Raw genomic sequence first — 19,359 nt, 5'->3', positions numbered from 1 at the left:
CAGGCTAGGGGAGCACATCCAGACGCATTCGGACAGCGTATCCGCGCACATTTCGCATCCTTTGGCAAGAGTTGGGCGCCGGCGACGCAAGAGTACGCAGAGGACCGCGTTCTGGCGGCATTTTTAAGCAGTGCAGTGCAGGATTCAGCGTCTGCAGCATCTTTCCCACAGAATGCTACGGCGCTTGACGGCAGTCCCACTTTCCCTTGAGACATCTGCTCGGGAAGCAGCGTCAAGTTACCGCTGGCCCCAGCATCGGTGGTTCAGTGGTAGAATGCTCGCCTGCCACGCGGGCGGCCCGGGTTCGATTCCCGGCCGATGCATCATTTTGCTTTTCCCGCGATGATGCTGCCGCGTGGCTTGAGCGCTTGAGATGCACGATCCACAAGAATGTGTAGCTGGATTTCCCTTGAGAAGGACCGAGAACGCAGCACTCGCGGGTCCCCACTAGGACGCTCGCATCATGTTCTACAGACTAGCGTCGGCCTGGCCTCACAAGTTGCCGGGTCCGGGTGCCTCCGAGGCTCTGAACTTTAACGACAAGGAGTGCTGCCTATCGTTGCAACAGCTGCAGCAGCACCGCAATCAACTGGGCCGGCAGTGCACGTGTAGCAACAGAACACGTTATCCAGGAAGTACAGTGTCTCTACGTCTAATATTGGGTACGGCATTTACCCAGTTTGCAGGACAAGCGGTGCACCCGTGCCTCGGTAGCGCAGTAGGCAGCGCGTAAGTCTCATAATCTTAAGGTCGTGAGTTCGATCCTCACCCGGGGCATTTAATTTTCTGTGACTGATGGTGGTGCTGTTGCTAGGGCGCCAACGTATTTCTTGTTTGTTATCCACAACGTTTCAACGCTTCAGCGGGAAAATGTTTACTTCCTGTTATTGCTACTTACAGCTTCCCTTTTCCTCTTCTCCCAGCAGAGCATGAAGCCAAAAGCATTGCTCTGCGACGTTTGAGGTGCGCGCCTTGCCAGTCACTATGTGCAAAGATGCTCGCAAAGAGAGAGGGGCGCCGACGCGGCACTCGACACGAAATGCGACAAGCGACCGTACGAACGGTCCAACGAAACGGCCGCATCCGGTGTGGTCTAGTGGCTAGGATACCTGGCTTTCACCCAGGTGGCCGGGGTTCGATTCCCGGTACCGGAACGGAATTTTTTCCACACGAATCGTGACAGGTTTGAGCTGTCCGAGCGGCCGTTTCCCGTCCTGCTCGCAATATAGCTACTGTTTCGTGACCGTCAGCAGAATATAGACTAGGGAAGCAGACACACGACGACCATAGAAATGGTGTATGGCTTCATGCCACCTGTTTCCAGCGTAGGGCTGAGCAACTGCATCTGCCGAGGCCCGTTAGCTCAGTTGGTTAGAGCGTCGTGCTAATAACGCGAAGGTCGTGGGTTCGATCCCCCCACGGGCCACTACTCTTTTACTACTACGAAAAGGCAGCGCCGATTTCAGCTGGCGAGTGTGATGACCAGAAGATCATCACCCTGCGTGGAAGTTGACAGAGGATCCGAACCCGACTCGTCGGGAAGCGCTGCAGCATTCACTCGGCAATGGCCATAATATCTTGAATACACTGGTTCTCAACCGATAAAGAGAAAATGAAAGAAAATGTCCGATTGCCGATGCGTAACAACTTTGGCCCTTGTCAGTACTTGGGCGGGTGAGCGCATGGGAACACAGGGCACTATTTGCACTTTTACTTCCTATTTTTGTTTCTCCTTTGTTTTCGGAGCTACAGCCCGATTCGGTCAGGGAGACGCCACCGTGAAATGAAGGGGGCGTGCTGTGTGTCTATCGCCTCGCCTCTCCTTAGCTCTCTCAGTCGTTTCTCGTGCTTGTCGTTTTGATAAAGGCCGATTTGAGAGCGTCAGCTCTCGCGTCAGCTGAGCAAAGTCGAGACAAGTCGAGACACACTAAGGGCTGGTATGCAGCGAGTAAGAGGGCGAAAAAACAATAATTTAAGAGCGCGTGGCAAAAGTACTCATACGCGAAATTAAAAGCCTGCTGCGGTGGCCGGGAATCGAACCCGGATCAACTGCTTGGAAGGCAACTATGCTGACCATTACACCACCACCGCACAAGCGAGCGCCGCGCGTCCGCGCTGTGTCGGCTTCCCGCCAGTCGGCAGCGGCGGAAGGTGATCGTACCTGGCAGGCGCATTTCGAGGCAGGCTAGGGGAGCACATCCAGACGCATTCGGACAGCGTATCCGCGCACATTTCGCATCCTTTGGCAAGAGTTGGGCGCCGGCGACGCAAGAGTACGCAGAGGACCGCGTTCTGGCGGCATTTTTAAGCAGTGCAGTGCAGGATTCAGCGTCTGCAGCATCTTTCCCACAGAATGCTACGGCGCTTGACGGCAGTCCCACTTTCCCTTGAGACATCTGCTCGGGAAGCAGCGTCAAGTTACCGCTGGCCCCAGCATCGGTGGTTCAGTGGTAGAATGCTCGCCTGCCACGCGGGCGGCCCGGGTTCGATTCCCGGCCGATGCATCATTTTGCTTTTCCCGCGATGATGCTGCCGCGTGGCTTGAGCGCTTGAGATGCACGATCCACAAGAATGTGTAGCTGGATTTCCCTTGAGAAGGACCGAGAACGCAGCACTCGCGGGTCCCCACTAGGACGCTCGCATCATGTTCTACAGACTAGCGTCGGCCTGGCCTCACAAGTTGCCGGGTCCGGGTGCCTCCGAGGCTCTGAACTTTAACGACAAGGAGTGCTGCCTATCGTTGCAACAGCTGCAGCAGCACCGCAATCAACTGGGCCGGCAGTGCACGTGTAGCAACAGAACACGTTATCCAGGAAGTACAGTGTCTCTACGTCTAATATTGGGTACGGCATTTACCCAGTTTGCAGGACAAGCGGTGCACCCGTGCCTTGGTAGCGCAGTAGGCAGCGCGTAAGTCTCATAATCTTAAGGTCGTGAGTTCGATCCTCACCCGGGGCATTTAATTTTCTGTGACTGATGGTGGTGCTGTTGCTAGGGCGCCAACGTATTTCTTGTTTGTTATCCACAACGTTTCAACGCTTCAGCGGGAAAATGTTTACTTCCTGTTATTGCTACTTACAGCTTCCCTTTTCCTCTTCTCCCAGCAGAGCATGAAGCCAAAAGCATTGCTCTGCGACGTTTGAGGTGCGCGCCTTGCCAGTCACTATGTGCAAAGATGCTCGCAAAGAGAGAGGGGCGCCGACGCGGCACTCGACACGAAATGCGACAAGCGACCGTACGAACGGTCCAACGAAACGGCCGCATCCGGTGTGGTCTAGTGGCTAGGATACCTGGCTTTCACCCAGGAGGCCCGGGTTCGATTCCCGGTACCGGAACGGAATTTTTTCCACACGAATCGTGACAGGTTTGAGCTGTCCGAGCGGCCGTTTCCCGTCCTGCTCGCAATATAGCTACTGTTTCGTGACCGTCAGCAGAATATAGACTAGGGAAGCAGACACACGACGACCATAGAAATGGTGTATGGCTTCATGCCACCTGTTTCCAGCGTAGGGCTGAGCAACTGCATCTGCCGAGGCCCGTTAGCTCAGTTGGTTAGAGCGTCGTGCTAATAACGCGAAGGTCGTGGGTTCGATCCCCCCACGGGCCACTACTCTTTTACTACTACGAAAAGGCAGCGCCGATTTCAGCTGGCGAGTGTGATGACCAGAAGATCATCACCCTGCGTGGAAGTTGACAGAGGATCCGAACCCGACTCGTCGGGAAGCGCTGCAGCATTCACTCGGCAATGGCCATAATATCTTGAATACACTGGTTCTCAACCGATAAAGAGAAAATGAAAGAAAATGTCCGATTGCCGATGCGTAACAACTTTGGCCCTTGTCAGTACTTGGGCGGGTGAGCGCATGGGAACACAGGGCACTATTTGCACTTTTACTTCCTATTTTTGTTTCTCCTTTGTTTTCGGAGCTACAGCCCGATTCGGTCAGGGAGACGCCACCGTGAAATGAAGGGGGCGTGCTGTGTGTCTATCGCCTCGCCTCTCCTTAGCTCTCTCAGTCGTTTCTCGTGCTTGTCGTTTTGATAAAGGCCGATTTGAGAGCGTCAGCTCTCGCGTCAGCTGAGCAAAGTCGAGACAAGTCGAGACACACTAAGGGCTGGTATGCAGCGAGTAAGAGGGCGAAAAAACAATAATTTAAGAGCGCGTGGCAAAAGTACTCATACGCGAAATTAAAACCCTGCTGCGGTGGCCGGGAATCGAACCCGGATCAACTGCTTGGAAGGCAACTATGCTGACCATTACACCACCACCGCACAAGCGAGCGCCGCGCGTCCGCGCTGTGTCGGCTTCCCGCCAGTCGGCAGCGGCGGAAGGTGATCGTACCTGGCAGGCGCATTTCGAGGCAGGCTAGGGGAGCACATCCAGACGCATTCGGACAGCGTATCCGCGCACATTTCGCATCCTTTGGCAAGAGTTGGGCGCCGGCGACGCAAGAGTACGCAGAGGACCGCGTTCTGGCGGCATTTTTAAGCAGTGCAGTGCAGGATTCAGCGTCTGCAGCATCTTTCCCACAGAATGCTACGGCGCTTGACGGCAGTCCCACTTTCCCTTGAGACATCTGCTCGGGAAGCAGCGTCAAGTTACCGCTGGCCCCAGCATCGGTGGTTCAGTGGTAGAATGCTCGCCTGCCACGCGGGCGGCCCGGGTTCGATTCCCGGCCGATGCATCATTTTGCTTTTCCCGCGATGATGCTGCCGCGTGGCTTGAGCGCTTGAGATGCACGATCCACAAGAATGTGTAGCTGGATTTCCCTTGAGAAGGACCGAGAACGCAGCACTCGCGGGTCCCCACTAGGACGCTCGCATCATGTTCTACAGACTAGCGTCGGCCTGGCCTCACAAGTTGCCGGGTCCGGGTGCCTCCGAGGCTCTGAACTTTAACGACAAGGAGTGCTGCCTATCGTTGCAACAGCTGCAGCAGCACCGCAATCAACTGGGCCGGCAGTGCACGTGTAGCAACAGAACACGTTATCCAGGAAGTACAGTGTCTCTACGTCTAATATTGGGTACGGCATTTACCCAGTTTGCAGGACAAGCGGTGCACCCGTGCCTTGGTAGCGCAGTAGGCAGCGCGTAAGTCTCATAATCTTAAGGTCGTGAGTTCGATCCTCACCCGGGGCATTTAATTTTCTGTGACTGATGGTGGTGCTGTTGCTAGGGCGCCAACGTATTTCTTGTTTGTTATCCACAACGTTTCAACGCTTCAGCGGGAAAATGTTTACTTCCTGTTATTGCTACTTACAGCTTCCCTTTTCCTCTTCTCCCAGCAGAGCATGAAGCCAAAAGCATTGCTCTGCGACGTTTGAGGTGCGCGCCTTGCCAGTCACTATGTGCAAAGATGCTCGCAAAGAGAGAGGGGCGCCGACGCGGCACTCGACACGAAATGCGACAAGCGACCGTACGAACGGTCCAACGAAACGGCCGCATCCGGTGTGGTCTAGTGGCTAGGATACCTGGCTTTCACCCAGGAGGCCCGGGTTCGATTCCCGGTACCGGAACGGAATTTTTTCCACACGAATCGTGACAGGTTTGAGCTGTCCGAGCGGCCGTTTCCCGTCCTGCTCGCAATATAGCTACTGTTTCGTGACCGTCAGCAGAATATAGACTAGGGAAGCAGACACACGACGACCATAGAAATGGTGTATGGCTTCATGCCACCTGTTTCCAGCGTAGGGCTGAGCAACTGCATCTGCCGAGGCCCGTTAGCTCAGTTGGTTAGAGCGTCGTGCTAATAACGCGAAGGTCGTGGGTTCGATCCCCCCACGGGCCACTACTCTTTTACTACTACGAAAAGGCAGCGCCGATTTCAGCTGGCGAGTGTGATGACCAGAAGATCATCACCCTGCGTGGAAGTTGACAGAGGATCCGAACCCGACTCGTCGGGAAGCGCTGCAGCATTCACTCGGCAATGGCCATAATATCTTGAATACACTGGTTCTCAACCGATAAAGAGAAAATGAAAGAAAATGTCCGATTGCCGATGCGTAACAACTTTGGCCCTTGTCAGTACTTGGGCGGGTGAGCGCATGGGAACACAGGGCACTATTTGCACTTTTACTTCCTATTTTTGTTTCTCCTTTGTTTTCGGAGCTACAGCCCGATTCGGTCAGGGAGACGCCACCGTGAAATGAAGGGGGCGTGCTGTGTGTCTATCGCCTCGCCTCTCCTTAGCTCTCTCAGTCGTTTCTCGTGCTTGTCGTTTTTATAAAGGCCGATTTGAGAGCGTCAGCTCTCGCGTCAGCTGAGCAAAGTCGAGACAAGTCGAGACACACTAAGGGCTGGTATGCAGCGAGTAAGAGGGCGAAAAAACAATAATTTAAGAGCGCGTGGCAAAAGTACTCATACGCGAAATTAAAAGCCTGCTGCGGTGGCCAGGAATCGAACCCGGATCAACTGCTTGGAAGGCAACTATGCTGACCATTACACCACCACCGCACAAGCGGGCGCCGCGCGTCCGCGCTGTGTCGGCTTCCCGCCAGTCGGCAGCGGCGGAAGGTGATCGTACCTGGCAGGCGCATTTCGAGGCAGGCTAGGGGAGCACATCCAGACGCATTCGGACAGCGTATCCGCGCACATTTCGCATCCTTTGGCAAGAGTTGGGCGCCGGCGACGCAAGAGTACGCAGAGGACCGCGTTCTGGCGGCATTTTTAAGCAGTGCAGTGCAGGATTCAGCGTCTGCAGCATCTTTCCCACAGAATGCTACGGCGCTTGACGGCAGTCCCACTTTCCCTTGAGACATCTGCTCGGGAAGCAGCGTCAAGTTACCGCTGGCCCCAGCATCGGTGGTTCAGTGGTAGAATGCTCGCCTGCCACGCGGGCGGCCCGGGTTCGATTCCCGGCCGATGCATCATTTTGCTTTTCCCGCGATGATGCTGCCGCGTGGCTTGAGCGCTTGAGATGCACGATCCACAAGAATGTGTAGCTGGATTTCCCTTGAGAAGGACCGAGAACGCAGCACTCGCGGGTCCCCACTAGGACGCTCGCATCATGTTCTACAGACTAGCGTCGGCCTGGCCTCACAAGTTGCCGGGTCCGGGTGCCTCCGAGGCTCTGAACTTTAACGACAAGGAGTGCTGCCTATCGTTGCAACAGCTGCAGCAGCACCGCAATCAACTGGGCCGGCAGTGCACGTGTAGCAACAGAACACGTTATCCAGGAAGTACAGTGTCTCTACGTCTAATATTGGGTACGGCATTTACCCAGTTTGCAGGACAAGCGGTGCACCCGTGCCTCGGTAGCGCAGTAGGCAGCGCGTAAGTCTCATAATCTTAAGGTCGTGAGTTCGATCCTCACCCGGGGCATTTAATTTTCTGTGACTGATGGTGGTGCTGTTGCTAGGGCGCCAACGTATTTCTTGTTTGTTATCCACAACGTTTCAACGCTTCAGCGGGAAAATGTTTACTTCCTGTTATTGCTACTTACAGCTTCCCTTTTCCTCTTCTCCCAGCAGAGCATGAAGCCAAAAGCATTGCTCTGCGACGTTTGAGGTGCGCGCCTTGCCAGTCACTATGTGCAAAGATGCTCGCAAAGAGAGAGGGGCGCCGACGCGGCACTCGACACGAAATGCGACAAGCGACCGTACGAACGGTCCAACGAAACGGCCGCATCCGGTGTGGTCTAGTGGCTAGGATACCTGGCTTTCACCCAGGAGGCCCGGGTTCGATTCCCGGTACCGGAACGGAATTTTTTCCACACGAATCGTGACAGGTTTGAGCTGTCCGAGCGGCCGTTTCCCGTCCTGCTCGCAATATAGCTACTGTTTCGTGACCGTCAGCAGAATATAGACTAGGGAAGCAGACACACGACGACCATAGAAATGGTGTATGGCTTCATGCCACCTGTTTCCAGCGTAGGGCTGAGCAACTGCATCTGCCGAGGCCCGTTAGCTCAGTTGGTTAGAGCGTCGTGCTAATAACGCGAAGGTCGTGGGTTCGATCCCCCCACGGGCCACTACTCTTTTACTACTACGAAAAGGCAGCGCCGATTTCAGCTGGCGAGTGTGATGACCAGAAGATCATCACCCTGCGTGGAAGTTGACAGAGGATCCGAACCCGACTCGTCGGGAAGCGCTGCAGCATTCACTCGGCAATGGCCATAATATCTTGAATACACTGGTTCTCAACCGATAAAGAGAAAATGAAAGAAAATGTCCGATTGCCGATGCGTAACAACTTTGGCCCTTGTCAGTACTTGGGCGGGTGAGCGCATGGGAACACAGGGCACTATTTGCACTTTTACTTCCTATTTTTGTTTCTCCTTTGTTTTCGGAGCTACAGCCCGATTCGGTCAGGGAGACGCCACCGTGAAATGAAGGGGGCGTGCTGTGTGTCTATCGCCTCGCCTCTCCTTAGCTCTCTCAGTCGTTTCTCGTGCTTGTCGTTTTTATAAAGGCCGATTTGAGAGCGTCAGCTCTCGCGTCAGCTGAGCAAAGTCGAGACAAGTCGAGACACACTAAGGGCTGGTATGCAGCGAGTAAGAGGGCGAAAAAACAATAATTTAAGAGCGCGTGGCAAAAGTACTCATACGCGAAATTAAAAGCCTGCTGCGGTGGCCAGGAATCGAACCCGGATCAACTGCTTGGAAGGCAACTATGCTGACCATTACACCACCACCGCACAAGCGGGCGCCGCGCGTCCGCGCTGTGTCGGCTTCCCGCCAGTCGGCAGCGGCGGAAGGTGATCGTACCTGGCAGGCGCATTTCGAGGCAGGCTAGGGGAGCACATCCAGACGCATTCGGACAGCGTATCCGCGCACATTTCGCATCCTTTGGCAAGAGTTGGGCGCCGGCGACGCAAGAGTACGCAGAGGACCGCGTTCTGGCGGCATTTTTAAGCAGTGCAGTGCAGGATTCAGCGTCTGCAGCATCTTTCCCACAGAATGCTACGGCGCTTGACGGCAGTCCCACTTTCCCTTGAGACATCTGCTCGGGAAGCAGCGTCAAGTTACCGCTGGCCCCAGCATCGGTGGTTCAGTGGTAGAATGCTCGCCTGCCACGCGGGCGGCCCGGGTTCGATTCCCGGCCGATGCATCATTTTGCTTTTCCCGCGATGATGCTGCCGCGTGGCTTGAGCGCTTGAGATGCACGATCCACAAGAATGTGTAGCTGGATTTCCCTTGAGAAGGACCGAGAACGCAGCACTCGCGGGTCCCCACTAGGACGCTCGCATCATGTTCTACAGACTAGCGTCGGCCTGGCCTCACAAGTTGCCGGGTCCGGGTGCCTCCGAGGCTCTGAACTTTAACGACAAGGAGTGCTGCCTATCGTTGCAACAGCTGCAGCAGCACCGCAATCAACTGGGCCGGCAGTGCACGTGTAGCAACAGAACACGTTATCCAGGAAGTACAGTGTCTCTACGTCTAATATTGGGTACGGCATTTACCCAGTTTGCAGGACAAGCGGTGCACCCGTGCCTCGGTAGCGCAGTAGGCAGCGCGTAAGTCTCATAATCTTAAGGTCGTGAGTTCGATCCTCACCCGGGGCATTTAATTTTCTGTGACTGATGGTGGTGCTGTTGCTAGGGCGCCAACGTATTTCTTGTTTGTTATCCACAACGTTTCAACGCTTCAGCGGGAAAATGTTTACTTCCTGTTATTGCTACTTACAGCTTCCCTTTTCCTCTTCTCCCAGCAGAGCATGAAGCCAAAAGCATTGCTCTGCGACGTTTGAGGTGCGCGCCTTGCCAGTCACTATGTGCAAAGATGCTCGCAAAGAGAGAGGGGCGCCGACGCGGCACTCGACACGAAATGCGACAAGCGACCGTACGAACGGTCCAACGAAACGGCCGCATCCGGTGTGGTCTAGTGGCTAGGATACCTGGCTTTCACCCAGGAGGCCCGGGTTCGATTCCCGGTACCGGAACGGAATTTTTTCCACAGGAATCGTGACAGGTTTGAGCTGTCCGAGCGGCCGTTTCCCGTCCTGCTCGCAATATAGCTACTGTTTCGTGACCGTCAGCAGAATATAGACTAGGGAAGCAGACACACGACGACCATAGAAATGGTGTATGGCTTCATGCCACCTGTTTCCAGCGTAGGGCTGAGCAACTGCATCTGCCGAGGCCCGTTAGCTCAGTTGGTTAGAGCGTCGTGCTAATAACGCGAAGGTCGTGGGTTCGATCCCCCCACGGGCCACTACTCTTTTACTACTACGAAAAGGCAGCGCCGATTTCAGCTGGCGAGTGTGATGACCAGAAGATCATCACCCTGCGTGGAAGTTGACAGAGGATCCGAACCCGACTCGTCGGGAAGCGCTGCAGCATTCACTCGGCAATGGCCATAATATCTTGAATACACTGGTTCTCAACCGATAAAGAGAAAATGAAAGAAAATGTCCGATTGCCGATGCGTAACAACTTTGGCCCTTGTCAGTACTTGGGCGGGTGAGCGCATGGGAACACAGGGCACTATTTGCACTTTTACTTCCTATTTTTGTTTCTCCTTTGTTTTCGGAGCTACAGCCCGATTCGGTCAGGGAGACGCCACCGTGAAATGAAGGGGGCGTGCTGTGTGTCTATCGCCTCGCCTCTCCTTAGCTCTCTCAGTCGTTTCTCGTGCTTGTCGTTTTTATAAAGGCCGATTTGAGAGCGTCAGCTCTCGCGTCAGCTGAGCAAAGTCGAGACAAGTCGAGACACACTAAGGGCTGGTATGCAGCGAGTAAGAGGGCGAAAAAACAATAATTTAAGAGCGCGTGGCAAAAGTACTCATACGCGAAATTAAAAGCCTGCTGCGGTGGCCAGGAATCGAACCCGGATCAACTGCTTGGAAGGCAACTATGCTGACCATTACACCACCACCGCACAAGCGGGCGCCGCGCGTCCGCGCTGTGTCGGCTTCCCGCCAGTCGGCAGCGGCGGAAGGTGATCGTACCTGGCAGGCGCATTTCGAGGCAGGCTAGGGGAGCACATCCAGACGCATTCGGACAGCGTATCCGCGCACATTTCGCATCCTTTGGCAAGAGTTGGGCGCCGGCGACGCAAGAGTACGCAGAGGACCGCGTTCTGGCGGCATTTTTAAGCAGTGCAGTGCAGGATTCAGCGTCTGCAGCATCTTTCCCACAGAATGCTACGGCGCTTGACGGCAGTCCCACTTTCCCTTGAGACATCTGCTCGGGAAGCAGCGTCAAGTTACCGCTGGCCCCAGCATCGGTGGTTCAGTGGTAGAATGCTCGCCTGCCACGCGGGCGGCCCGGGTTCGATTCCCGGCCGATGCATCATTTTGCTTTTCCCGCGATGATGCTGCCGCGTGGCTTGAGCGCTTGAGATGCACGATCCACAAGAATGTGTAGCTGGATTTCCCTTGAGAAGGACCGAGAACGCAGCACTCGCGGGTCCCCACTAGGACGCTCGCATCATGTTCTACAGACTAGCGTCGGCCTGGCCTCACAAGTTGCCGGGTCCGGGTGCCTCCGAGGCTCTGAACTTTAACGACAAGGAGTGCTGCCTATCGTTGCAACAGCTGCAGCAGCACCGCAATCAACTGGGCCGGCAGTGCACGTGTAGCAACAGAACACGTTATCCAGGAAGTACAGTGTCTCTACGTCTAATATTGGGTACGGCATTTACCCAGTTTGCAGGACAAGCGGTGCACCCGTGCCTCGGTAGCGCAGTAGGCAGCGCGTAAGTCTCATAATCTTAAGGTCGTGAGTTCGATCCTCACCCGGGGCATTTAATTTTCTGTGACTGATGGTGGTGCTGTTGCTAGGGCGCCAACGTATTTCTTGTTTGTTATCCACAACGTTTCAACGCTTCAGCGGGAAAATGTTTACTTCCTGTTATTGCTACTTACAGCTTCCCTTTTCCTCTTCTCCCAGCAGAGCATGAAGCCAAAAGCATTGCTCTGCGACGTTTGAGGTGCGCGCCTTGCCAGTCACTATGTGCAAAGATGCTCGCAAAGAGAGAGGGGCGCCGACGCGGCACTCGACACGAAATGCGACAAGCGACCGTACGAACGGTCCAACGAAACGGCCGCATCCGGTGTGGTCTAGTGGCTAGGATACCTGGCTTTCACCCAGGAGGCCCGGGTTCGATTCCCGGTACCGGAACGGAATTTTTTCCACAGGAATCGTGACAGGTTTGAGCTGTCCGAGCGGCCGTTTCCCGTCCTGCTCGCAATATAGCTACTGTTTCGTGACCGTCAGCAGAATATAGACTAGGGAAGCAGACACACGACGACCATAGAAATGGTGTATGGCTTCATGCCACCTGTTTCCAGCGTAGGGCTGAGCAACTGCATCTGCCGAGGCCCGTTAGCTCAGTTGGTTAGAGCGTCGTGCTAATAACGCGAAGGTCGTGGGTTCGATCCCCCCACGGGCCACTACTCTTTTACTACTACGAAAAGGCAGCGCCGATTTCAGCTGGCGAGTGTGATGACCAGAAGATCATCACCCTGCGTGGAAGTTGACAGAGGATCCGAACCCGACTCGTCGGGAAGCGCTGCAGCATTCACTCGGCAATGGCCATAATATCTTGAATACACTGGTTCTCAACCGATAAAGAGAAAATGAAAGAAAATGTCCGATTGCCGATGCGTAACAACTTTGGCCCTTGTCAGTACTTGGGCGGGTGAGCGCATGGGAACACAGGGCACTATTTGCACTTTTACTTCCTATTTTTGTTTCTCCTTTGTTTTCGGAGCTACAGCCCGATTCGGTCAGGGAGACGCCACCGTGAAATGAAGGGGGCGTGCTGTGTGTCTATCGCCTCGCCTCTCCTTAGCTCTCTCAGTCGTTTCTCGTGCTTGTCGTTTTGATAAAGGCCGATTTGAGAGCGTCAGCTCTCGCGTCAGCTGAGCAAAGTCGAGACAAGTCGAGACACACTAAGGGCTGGTATGCAGCGAGTAAGAGGGCGAAAAAACAATAATTTAAGAGCGCGTGGCAAAAGTACTCATACGCGAAATTAAAAGCCTGCTGCGGTGGCCGGGGATCGAACCCGGATCAACTGCTTGGAAGGCAACTATGCTGACCATTACACCACCACCGCACAAGCGGGCGCCGCGCGTCCGCGCTGTGTCGGCTTCCCGCCAGTCGGCAGCGGCGGAAGGTGATCGTACCTGGCAGGCGCATTTCGAGGCAGGCTAGGGGAGCACATCCAGACGCATTCGGACAGCGTATCCGCGCACATTTCGCATCCTTTGGCAAGAGTTGGGCGCCGGCGACGCAAGAGTACGCAGAGGACCGCGTTCTGGCGGCATTTTTAAGCAGTGCAGTGCAGGATTCAGCGTCTGCAGCATCTTTCCCACAGAATGCTACGGCGCTTGACGGCAGTCCCACTTTCCCTTGAGACATCTGCTCGGGAAGCAGCGTCAAGTTACCGCTGGCCCCAGCATCGGTGGTTCAGTGGTAGAATGCTCGCCTGCCACGCGGGCGGCCCGGGTTCGATTCCCGGCCGATGCATCATTTTGCTTTTCCCGCGATGATGCTGCCGCGTGGCTTGAGCGCTTGAGATGCACGATCCACAAGAATGTGTAGCTGGATTTCCCTTGAGAAGGACCGAGAACGCAGCACTCGCGGGTCCCCACTAGGACGCTCGCATCATGTTCTACAGACTAGCGTCGGCCTGGCCTCACAAGTTGCCGGGTCCGGGTGCCTCCGAGGCTCTGAACTTTAACGACAAGGAGTGCTGCCTATCGTTGCAACAGCTGCAGCAGCACCGCAATCAACTGGGCCGGCAGTGCACGTGTAGCAACAGAACACGTTATCCAGGAAGTACAGTGTCTCTACGTCTAATATTGGGTACGGCATTTACCCAGTTTGCAGGACAAGCGGTGCACCCGTGCCTCGGTAGCGCAGTAGGCAGCGCGTAAGTCTCATAATCTTAAGGTCGTGAGTTCGATCCTCACCCGGGGCATTTAATTTTCTGTGACTGATGGTGGTGCTGTTGCTAGGGCGCCAACGTATTTCTTGTTTGTTATCCACAACGTTTCAACGCTTCAGCGGGAAAATGTTTACTTCCTGTTATTGCTACTTACAGCTTCCCTTTTCCTCTTCTCCCAGCAGAGCATGAAGCCAAAAGCATTGCTCTGCGACGTTTGAGGTGCGCGCCTTGCCAGTCACTATGTGCAAAGATGCTCGCAAAGAGAGAGGGGCGCCGACGCGGCACTCGACACGAAATGCGACAAGCGACCGTACGAACGGTCCAACGAAACGGCCGCATCCGGTGTGGTCTAGTGGCTAGGATACCTGGCTTTCACCCAGGAGGCCCGGGTTCGATTCCCGGTACCGGAACGGAATTTTTTCCACAGGAATCGTGACAGGTTTGAGCTGTCCGAGCGGCCGTTTCCCGTCCTGCTCGCAATATAGCTACTGTTTCGTGACCGTCAGCAGAATATAGACTAGGGAAGCAGACACACGACGACCATAGAAATGGTGTATGGCTTCATGCCACCTGTTTCCAGCGTAGGGCTGAGCAACTGCATCTGCCGAGGCCCGTTAGCTCAGTTGGTTAGAGCGTCGTGCTAATAACGCGAAGGTCGTGGGTTCGATCCCCCCACGGGCCACTACTCTTTTACTACTACGAAAAGGCAGCGCCGATTTCAGCTGGCGAGTGTGATGACCAGAAGATCATCACCCTGCGTGGAAGTTGACAGAGGATCCGAACCCGACTCGTCGGGAAGCGCTGCAGCATTCACTCGGCAATGGCCATAATATCTTGAATACACTGGTTCTCAACCGATAAAGAGAAAATGAAAGAAAATGTCCGATTGCCGATGCGTAACAACTTTGGCCCTTGTCAGTACTTGGGCGGGTGAGCGCATGGGAACACAGGGCACTATTTGCACTTTTACTTCCTATTTTTGTTTCTCCTTTGTTTTCGGAGCTACAGCCCGATTCGGTCAGGGAGACGCCACCGTGAAATGAAGGGGGCGTGCTGTGTGTCTATCGCCTCGCCTCTCCTTAGCTCTCTCAGTCGTTTCTCGTGCTTGTCGTTTTTATAAAGGCCGATTTGAGAGCGTCAGCTCTCGCGTCAGCTGAGCAAAGTCGAGACAAGTCGAGACACACTAAGGGCTGGTATGCAGCGAGTAAGAGGGCGAAAAAACAATAATTTAAGAGCGCGTGGCAAAAGTACTCATACGCGAAATTAAAAGCCTGCTGCGGTGGCCAGGAATCGAACCCGGATCAACTGCTTGGAAGGCAACTATGCTGACCATTACACCACCACCGCACAAGCGGGCGCCGCGCGTCCGCGCTGTGTCGGCTTCCCGCCAGTCGGCAGCGGCGGAAGGTGATCGTACCTGGCAGGCGCATTTCGAGGCAGGCTAGGGGAGCACATCCAGACGCATTCGGACAGCGTATCCGCGCACATTTCGCATCCTTTGGCAAGAGTTGGGCGCCGGCGACGCAAGAGTACGCAGAGGACCGCGTTCTGGCGGCATTTTTAAGCAGTGCAGTGCAGGATTCAGCGTCTGCAGCATCTTTCCCACAGAATGCTACGGCGCTTGACGGCAGTCCCACTTTCCCTTGAGACATCTGCTCGGGAAGCAGCGTCAAGTTACCGCTGGCCCCAGCATCGGTGGTTCAGTGGTAGAATGCTCGCCTGCCACGCGGGCGGCCCGGGTTCGATTCCCGGCCGATGCATCATTTTGCTTTTCCCGCGATGATGCTGCCGCGTGGCTTGAGCGCTTGAGATGCACGATCCACAAGAATGTGTAGCTGGATTTCCCTTGAGAAGGACCGAGAACGCAGCACTCGCGGGTCCCCACTAGGACGCTCGCATCATGTTCTACAGACTAGCGTCGGCCTGGCCTCACAAGTTGCCGGGTCCGGGTGCCTCCGAGGCTCTGAACTTTAACGACAAGGAGTGCTGCCTATCGTTGCAACAGCTGCAGCAGCACCGCAATCAACTGGGCCGGCAGTGCACGTGTAGCAACAGAACACGTTATCCAGGAAGTACAGTGTCTCTACGTCTAATATTGGGTACGGCATTTACCCAGTTTGCAGGACAAGCGGTGCACCCGTGCCTCGGTAGCGCAGTAGGCAGCGCGTAAGTCTCATAATCTTAAGGTCGTGAGTTCGATCCTCACCCGGGGCATTTAATTTTCTGTGACTGATGGTGGTGCTGTTGCTAGGGCGCCAACGTATTTCTTGTTTGTTATCCACAACGTTTCAACGCTTCAGCGGGAAAATGTTTACTTCCTGTTATTGCTACTTACAGCTTCCCTTTTCCTCTTCTCCCAGCAGAGCATGAAGCCAAAAGCATTGCTCTGCGACGTTTGAGGTGCGCGCCTTGCCAGTCACTATGTGCAAAGATGCTCGCAAAGAGAGAGGGGCGCCGACGCGGCACTCGACACGAAATGCGACAAGCGACCGTACGAACGGTCCAACGAAACGGCCGCATCCGGTGTGGTCTAGTGGCTAGGATACCTGGCTTTCACCCAGGAGGCCCGGGTTCGATTCCCGGTACCGGAACGGAATTTTTTCCACAGGAATCGTGACAGGTTTGAGCTGTCCGAGCGGCCGTTTCCCGTCCTGCTCGCAATATAGCTACTGTTTCGTGACCGTCAGCAGAATATAGACTAGGGAAGCAGACACACGACGACCATAGAAATGGTGTATGGCTTCATGCCACCTGTTTCCAGCGTAGGGCTGAGCAACTGCATCTGCCGAGGCCCGTTAGCTCAGTTGGTTAGAGCGTCGTGCTAATAACGCGAAGGTCGTGGGTTCGATCCCCCCACGGGCCACTACTCTTTTACTACTACGAAAAGGCAGCGCCGATTTCAGCTGGCGAGTGTGATGACCAGAAGATCATCACCCTGCGTGGAAGTTGACAGAGGATCCGAACCCGACTCGTCGGGAAGCGCTGCAGCATTCACTCGGCAATGGCCATAATATCTTGAATACACTGGTTCTCAACCGATAAAGAGAAAATGAAAGAAAATGTCCGATTGCCGATGCGTAACAACTTTGGCCCTTGTCAGTACTTGGGCGGGTGAGCGCATGGGAACACAGGGCACTATTTGCACTTTTACTTCCTATTTTTGTTTCTCCTTTGTTTTCGGAGCTACAGCCCGATTCGGTCAGGGAGACGCCACCGTGAAATGAAGGGGGCGTGCTGTGTGTCTATCGCCTCGCCTCTCCTTAGCTCTCTCAGTCGTTTCTCGTGCTTGTCGTTTTTATAAAGGCCGATTTGAGAGCGTCAGCTCTCGCGTCAGCTGAGCAAAGTCGAGACAAGTCGAGACACACTAAGGGCTGGTATGCAGCGAGTAAGAGGGCGAAAAAACAATAATTTAAGAGCGCGTGGCAAAAGTACTCATACGCGAAATTAAAAGCCTGCTGCGGTGGCCAGGAATCGAACCCGGATCAACTGCTTGGAAGGCAACTATGCTGACCATTACACCACCACCGCACAAGCGGGCGCCGCGCGTCCGCGCTGTGTCGGCTTCCCGCCAGTCGGCAGCGGCGGAAGGTGATCGTACCTGGCAGGCGCATTTCGAGGCAGGCTAGGGGAGCACATCCAGACGCATTCGGACAGCGTATCCGCGCACATTTCGCATCCTTTGGCAAGAGTTGGGCGCCGGCGACGCAAGAGTACGCAGAGGACCGCGTTCTGGCGGCATTTTTAAGCAGTGCAGTGCAGGATTCAGCGTCTGCAGCATCTTTCCCACAGAATGCTACGGCGCTTGACGGCAGTCCCACTTTCCCTTGAGACATCTGCTCGGGAAGCAGCGTCAAGTTACCGCTGGCCCCAGCATCGGTGGTTCAGTGGTAGAATGCTCGCCTGCCACGCGGGCGGCCCGGGTTCGATTCCCGGCCGATGCATCATTTTGCTTTTCCCGCGATGATGCTGCCGCGTGGCTTGAGCGCTTGAGATGCACGATCCACAAGAATGTGTAGCTGGATTTCCCTTGAGAAGGACCGAGAACGCAGCACTCGCGGGTCCCCACTAGGACGCTCGCATCATGTTCTACAGACTAGCGTCGGCCTGGCCTCACAAGTTGCCGGGTCCGGGTGCCTCCGAGGCTCTGAACTTTAACGACAAGGAGTGCTGCCTATCGTTGCAACAGCTGCAGCAGCACCGCAATCAACTGGGCCGGCAGTGCACGTGTAGCAACAGAACACGTTATCCAGGAAGTACAGTGTCTCTACGTCTAATATTGGGTACGGCATTTACCCAGTTTGCAGGACAAGCGGTGCACCCGTGCCTCGGTAGCGCAGTAGGCAGCGCGTAAGTCTCATAATCTTAAGGTCGTGAGTTCGATCCTCACCCGGGGCATTTAATTTTCTGTGACTGATGGTGGTGCTGTTGCTAGGGCGCCAACGTATTTCTTGTTTGTTATCCACAACGTTTCAACGCTTCAGCGGGAAAATGTTTACTTCCTGTTATTGCTACTTACAGCTTCCCTTTTCCTCTTCTCCCAGCAGAGCATGAAGCCAAAAGCATTGCTCTGCGACGTTTGAGGTGCGCGCCTTGCCAGTCACTATGTGCAAAGATGCTCGCAAAGAGAGAGGGGCGCCGACGCGGCACTCGACACGAAATGCGACAAGCGACCGTACGAACGGTCCAACGAAACGGCCGCATCCGGTGTGGTCTAGTGGCTAGGATACCTGGCTTTCACCCAGGAGGCCCGGGTTCGATTCCCGGTACCGGAACGGAATTTTTTCCACACGAATCGTGACAGGTTTGAGCTGTCCGAGCGGCCGTTTCCCGTCCTGCTCGCAATATAGCTACTGTTTCGTGACCGTCAGCAGAATATAGACTAGGGAAGCAGACACACGACGACCATAGAAATGGTGTATGGCTTCATGCCACCTGTTTCCAGCGTAGGGCTGAGCAACTGCATCTGCCGAGGCCCGTTAGCTCAGTTGGTTAGAGCGTCGTGCTAATAACGCGAAGGTCGTGGGTTCGATCCCCCCACGGGCCACTACTCTTTTACTACTACGAAAAGGCAGCGCCGATTTCAGCTGGCGAGTGTGATGACCAGAAGATCATCACCCTGCGTGGAAGTTGACAGAGGATCCGAACCCGACTCGTCGGGAAGCGCTGCAGCATTCACTCGGCAATGGCCATAATATCTTGAATACACTGGTTCTCAACCGATAAAGAGAAAATGAAAGAAAATGTCCGATTGCCGATGCGTAACAACTTTGGCCCTTGTCAGTACTTGGGCGGGTGAGCGCATGGGAACACAGGGCACTATTTGCACTTTTACTTCCTATTTTTGTTTCTCCTTTGTTTTCGGAGCTACAGCCCGATTCGGTCAGGGAGACGCCACCGTGAAATGAAGGGGGCGTGCTGTGTGTCTATCGCCTCGCCTCTCCTTAGCTCTCTCAGTCGTTTCTCGTGCTTGTCGTTTTTATAAAGGCCGATTTGAGAGCGTCAGCTCTCGCGTCAGCTGAGCAAAGTCGA

At 54.8% G+C, this 19,359-nt stretch overlaps 44 non-coding genes across 44 annotated transcripts; 36 read left to right on the top strand and 8 right to left on the bottom strand.

Annotated features, from left to right (window-relative positions):
* The first annotated feature begins 252 nt into the window (after nucleotides 1-252).
* Trnag-gcc lies at nucleotides 253-323 on the top strand. The gene has a single exon. It is a non-coding gene; the product is annotated as a tRNA-Gly (tRNA).
* A 381-nt stretch (nucleotides 324-704) lies between these two features.
* Trnam-cau lies at nucleotides 705-777 on the top strand. The gene has a single exon. It is a non-coding gene; the product is annotated as a tRNA-Met (tRNA).
* Nucleotides 778-1,082: 305 nt separating this feature from the next.
* Nucleotides 1,083-1,154, top strand: Trnae-uuc. Its single transcript has one exon. It is a non-coding gene; the product is annotated as a tRNA-Glu (tRNA).
* Nucleotides 1,155-1,352: 198 nt separating this feature from the next.
* Trnai-aau lies at nucleotides 1,353-1,426 on the top strand. Its single transcript has one exon. It is a non-coding gene; the product is annotated as a tRNA-Ile (tRNA).
* A 593-nt stretch (nucleotides 1,427-2,019) lies between these two features.
* On the bottom strand, nucleotides 2,020-2,091 carry Trnag-ucc. Its single transcript has one exon. It is a non-coding gene; the product is annotated as a tRNA-Gly (tRNA).
* A 342-nt stretch (nucleotides 2,092-2,433) lies between these two features.
* Trnag-gcc lies at nucleotides 2,434-2,504 on the top strand. Its single transcript has one exon. It is a non-coding gene; the product is annotated as a tRNA-Gly (tRNA).
* Nucleotides 2,505-2,885: 381 nt separating this feature from the next.
* Nucleotides 2,886-2,958, top strand: Trnam-cau. The gene has a single exon. It is a non-coding gene; the product is annotated as a tRNA-Met (tRNA).
* A 305-nt stretch (nucleotides 2,959-3,263) lies between these two features.
* Nucleotides 3,264-3,335, top strand: Trnae-uuc. Its single transcript has one exon. It is a non-coding gene; the product is annotated as a tRNA-Glu (tRNA).
* A 198-nt stretch (nucleotides 3,336-3,533) lies between these two features.
* On the top strand, nucleotides 3,534-3,607 carry Trnai-aau. The gene has a single exon. It is a non-coding gene; the product is annotated as a tRNA-Ile (tRNA).
* A 593-nt stretch (nucleotides 3,608-4,200) lies between these two features.
* On the bottom strand, nucleotides 4,201-4,272 carry Trnag-ucc. Its single transcript has one exon. It is a non-coding gene; the product is annotated as a tRNA-Gly (tRNA).
* A 342-nt stretch (nucleotides 4,273-4,614) lies between these two features.
* Nucleotides 4,615-4,685, top strand: Trnag-gcc. The gene has a single exon. It is a non-coding gene; the product is annotated as a tRNA-Gly (tRNA).
* Nucleotides 4,686-5,066: 381 nt separating this feature from the next.
* Nucleotides 5,067-5,139, top strand: Trnam-cau. The gene has a single exon. It is a non-coding gene; the product is annotated as a tRNA-Met (tRNA).
* Nucleotides 5,140-5,444: 305 nt separating this feature from the next.
* On the top strand, nucleotides 5,445-5,516 carry Trnae-uuc. Its single transcript has one exon. It is a non-coding gene; the product is annotated as a tRNA-Glu (tRNA).
* Nucleotides 5,517-5,714: 198 nt separating this feature from the next.
* On the top strand, nucleotides 5,715-5,788 carry Trnai-aau. Its single transcript has one exon. It is a non-coding gene; the product is annotated as a tRNA-Ile (tRNA).
* A 593-nt stretch (nucleotides 5,789-6,381) lies between these two features.
* On the bottom strand, nucleotides 6,382-6,453 carry Trnag-ucc. The gene has a single exon. It is a non-coding gene; the product is annotated as a tRNA-Gly (tRNA).
* Nucleotides 6,454-6,795: 342 nt separating this feature from the next.
* On the top strand, nucleotides 6,796-6,866 carry Trnag-gcc. The gene has a single exon. It is a non-coding gene; the product is annotated as a tRNA-Gly (tRNA).
* Nucleotides 6,867-7,247: 381 nt separating this feature from the next.
* Trnam-cau lies at nucleotides 7,248-7,320 on the top strand. Its single transcript has one exon. It is a non-coding gene; the product is annotated as a tRNA-Met (tRNA).
* A 305-nt stretch (nucleotides 7,321-7,625) lies between these two features.
* On the top strand, nucleotides 7,626-7,697 carry Trnae-uuc. The gene has a single exon. It is a non-coding gene; the product is annotated as a tRNA-Glu (tRNA).
* Nucleotides 7,698-7,895: 198 nt separating this feature from the next.
* Trnai-aau lies at nucleotides 7,896-7,969 on the top strand. The gene has a single exon. It is a non-coding gene; the product is annotated as a tRNA-Ile (tRNA).
* A 593-nt stretch (nucleotides 7,970-8,562) lies between these two features.
* Trnag-ucc lies at nucleotides 8,563-8,634 on the bottom strand. Its single transcript has one exon. It is a non-coding gene; the product is annotated as a tRNA-Gly (tRNA).
* Nucleotides 8,635-8,976: 342 nt separating this feature from the next.
* On the top strand, nucleotides 8,977-9,047 carry Trnag-gcc. Its single transcript has one exon. It is a non-coding gene; the product is annotated as a tRNA-Gly (tRNA).
* Nucleotides 9,048-9,428: 381 nt separating this feature from the next.
* Trnam-cau lies at nucleotides 9,429-9,501 on the top strand. Its single transcript has one exon. It is a non-coding gene; the product is annotated as a tRNA-Met (tRNA).
* Nucleotides 9,502-9,806: 305 nt separating this feature from the next.
* Trnae-uuc lies at nucleotides 9,807-9,878 on the top strand. Its single transcript has one exon. It is a non-coding gene; the product is annotated as a tRNA-Glu (tRNA).
* Nucleotides 9,879-10,076: 198 nt separating this feature from the next.
* On the top strand, nucleotides 10,077-10,150 carry Trnai-aau. Its single transcript has one exon. It is a non-coding gene; the product is annotated as a tRNA-Ile (tRNA).
* A 593-nt stretch (nucleotides 10,151-10,743) lies between these two features.
* On the bottom strand, nucleotides 10,744-10,815 carry Trnag-ucc. The gene has a single exon. It is a non-coding gene; the product is annotated as a tRNA-Gly (tRNA).
* Nucleotides 10,816-11,157: 342 nt separating this feature from the next.
* On the top strand, nucleotides 11,158-11,228 carry Trnag-gcc. Its single transcript has one exon. It is a non-coding gene; the product is annotated as a tRNA-Gly (tRNA).
* Nucleotides 11,229-11,609: 381 nt separating this feature from the next.
* Trnam-cau lies at nucleotides 11,610-11,682 on the top strand. The gene has a single exon. It is a non-coding gene; the product is annotated as a tRNA-Met (tRNA).
* Nucleotides 11,683-11,987: 305 nt separating this feature from the next.
* Trnae-uuc lies at nucleotides 11,988-12,059 on the top strand. Its single transcript has one exon. It is a non-coding gene; the product is annotated as a tRNA-Glu (tRNA).
* Nucleotides 12,060-12,257: 198 nt separating this feature from the next.
* Trnai-aau lies at nucleotides 12,258-12,331 on the top strand. The gene has a single exon. It is a non-coding gene; the product is annotated as a tRNA-Ile (tRNA).
* Nucleotides 12,332-12,924: 593 nt separating this feature from the next.
* On the bottom strand, nucleotides 12,925-12,996 carry Trnag-ucc. The gene has a single exon. It is a non-coding gene; the product is annotated as a tRNA-Gly (tRNA).
* A 342-nt stretch (nucleotides 12,997-13,338) lies between these two features.
* Nucleotides 13,339-13,409, top strand: Trnag-gcc. Its single transcript has one exon. It is a non-coding gene; the product is annotated as a tRNA-Gly (tRNA).
* Nucleotides 13,410-13,790: 381 nt separating this feature from the next.
* Trnam-cau lies at nucleotides 13,791-13,863 on the top strand. Its single transcript has one exon. It is a non-coding gene; the product is annotated as a tRNA-Met (tRNA).
* A 305-nt stretch (nucleotides 13,864-14,168) lies between these two features.
* On the top strand, nucleotides 14,169-14,240 carry Trnae-uuc. Its single transcript has one exon. It is a non-coding gene; the product is annotated as a tRNA-Glu (tRNA).
* A 198-nt stretch (nucleotides 14,241-14,438) lies between these two features.
* Trnai-aau lies at nucleotides 14,439-14,512 on the top strand. The gene has a single exon. It is a non-coding gene; the product is annotated as a tRNA-Ile (tRNA).
* A 593-nt stretch (nucleotides 14,513-15,105) lies between these two features.
* Nucleotides 15,106-15,177, bottom strand: Trnag-ucc. Its single transcript has one exon. It is a non-coding gene; the product is annotated as a tRNA-Gly (tRNA).
* Nucleotides 15,178-15,519: 342 nt separating this feature from the next.
* Nucleotides 15,520-15,590, top strand: Trnag-gcc. Its single transcript has one exon. It is a non-coding gene; the product is annotated as a tRNA-Gly (tRNA).
* Nucleotides 15,591-15,971: 381 nt separating this feature from the next.
* On the top strand, nucleotides 15,972-16,044 carry Trnam-cau. Its single transcript has one exon. It is a non-coding gene; the product is annotated as a tRNA-Met (tRNA).
* A 305-nt stretch (nucleotides 16,045-16,349) lies between these two features.
* On the top strand, nucleotides 16,350-16,421 carry Trnae-uuc. The gene has a single exon. It is a non-coding gene; the product is annotated as a tRNA-Glu (tRNA).
* A 198-nt stretch (nucleotides 16,422-16,619) lies between these two features.
* On the top strand, nucleotides 16,620-16,693 carry Trnai-aau. Its single transcript has one exon. It is a non-coding gene; the product is annotated as a tRNA-Ile (tRNA).
* A 593-nt stretch (nucleotides 16,694-17,286) lies between these two features.
* Nucleotides 17,287-17,358, bottom strand: Trnag-ucc. Its single transcript has one exon. It is a non-coding gene; the product is annotated as a tRNA-Gly (tRNA).
* Nucleotides 17,359-17,700: 342 nt separating this feature from the next.
* Nucleotides 17,701-17,771, top strand: Trnag-gcc. Its single transcript has one exon. It is a non-coding gene; the product is annotated as a tRNA-Gly (tRNA).
* Nucleotides 17,772-18,152: 381 nt separating this feature from the next.
* On the top strand, nucleotides 18,153-18,225 carry Trnam-cau. Its single transcript has one exon. It is a non-coding gene; the product is annotated as a tRNA-Met (tRNA).
* Nucleotides 18,226-18,530: 305 nt separating this feature from the next.
* Trnae-uuc lies at nucleotides 18,531-18,602 on the top strand. Its single transcript has one exon. It is a non-coding gene; the product is annotated as a tRNA-Glu (tRNA).
* A 198-nt stretch (nucleotides 18,603-18,800) lies between these two features.
* Nucleotides 18,801-18,874, top strand: Trnai-aau. The gene has a single exon. It is a non-coding gene; the product is annotated as a tRNA-Ile (tRNA).
* The last annotated feature ends 485 nt before the right edge of the window (nucleotides 18,875-19,359 follow it).

Source organism: Schistocerca piceifrons, unplaced genomic scaffold, assembly GCF_021461385.2.
Source record: "Schistocerca piceifrons isolate TAMUIC-IGC-003096 unplaced genomic scaffold, iqSchPice1.1 HiC_scaffold_572, whole genome shotgun sequence".
NCBI classification, from domain to species: domain Eukaryota; kingdom Metazoa; phylum Arthropoda; class Insecta; order Orthoptera; family Acrididae; genus Schistocerca; species Schistocerca piceifrons.
This window is presented reverse-complemented; position numbering and strand designations above follow the sequence as displayed.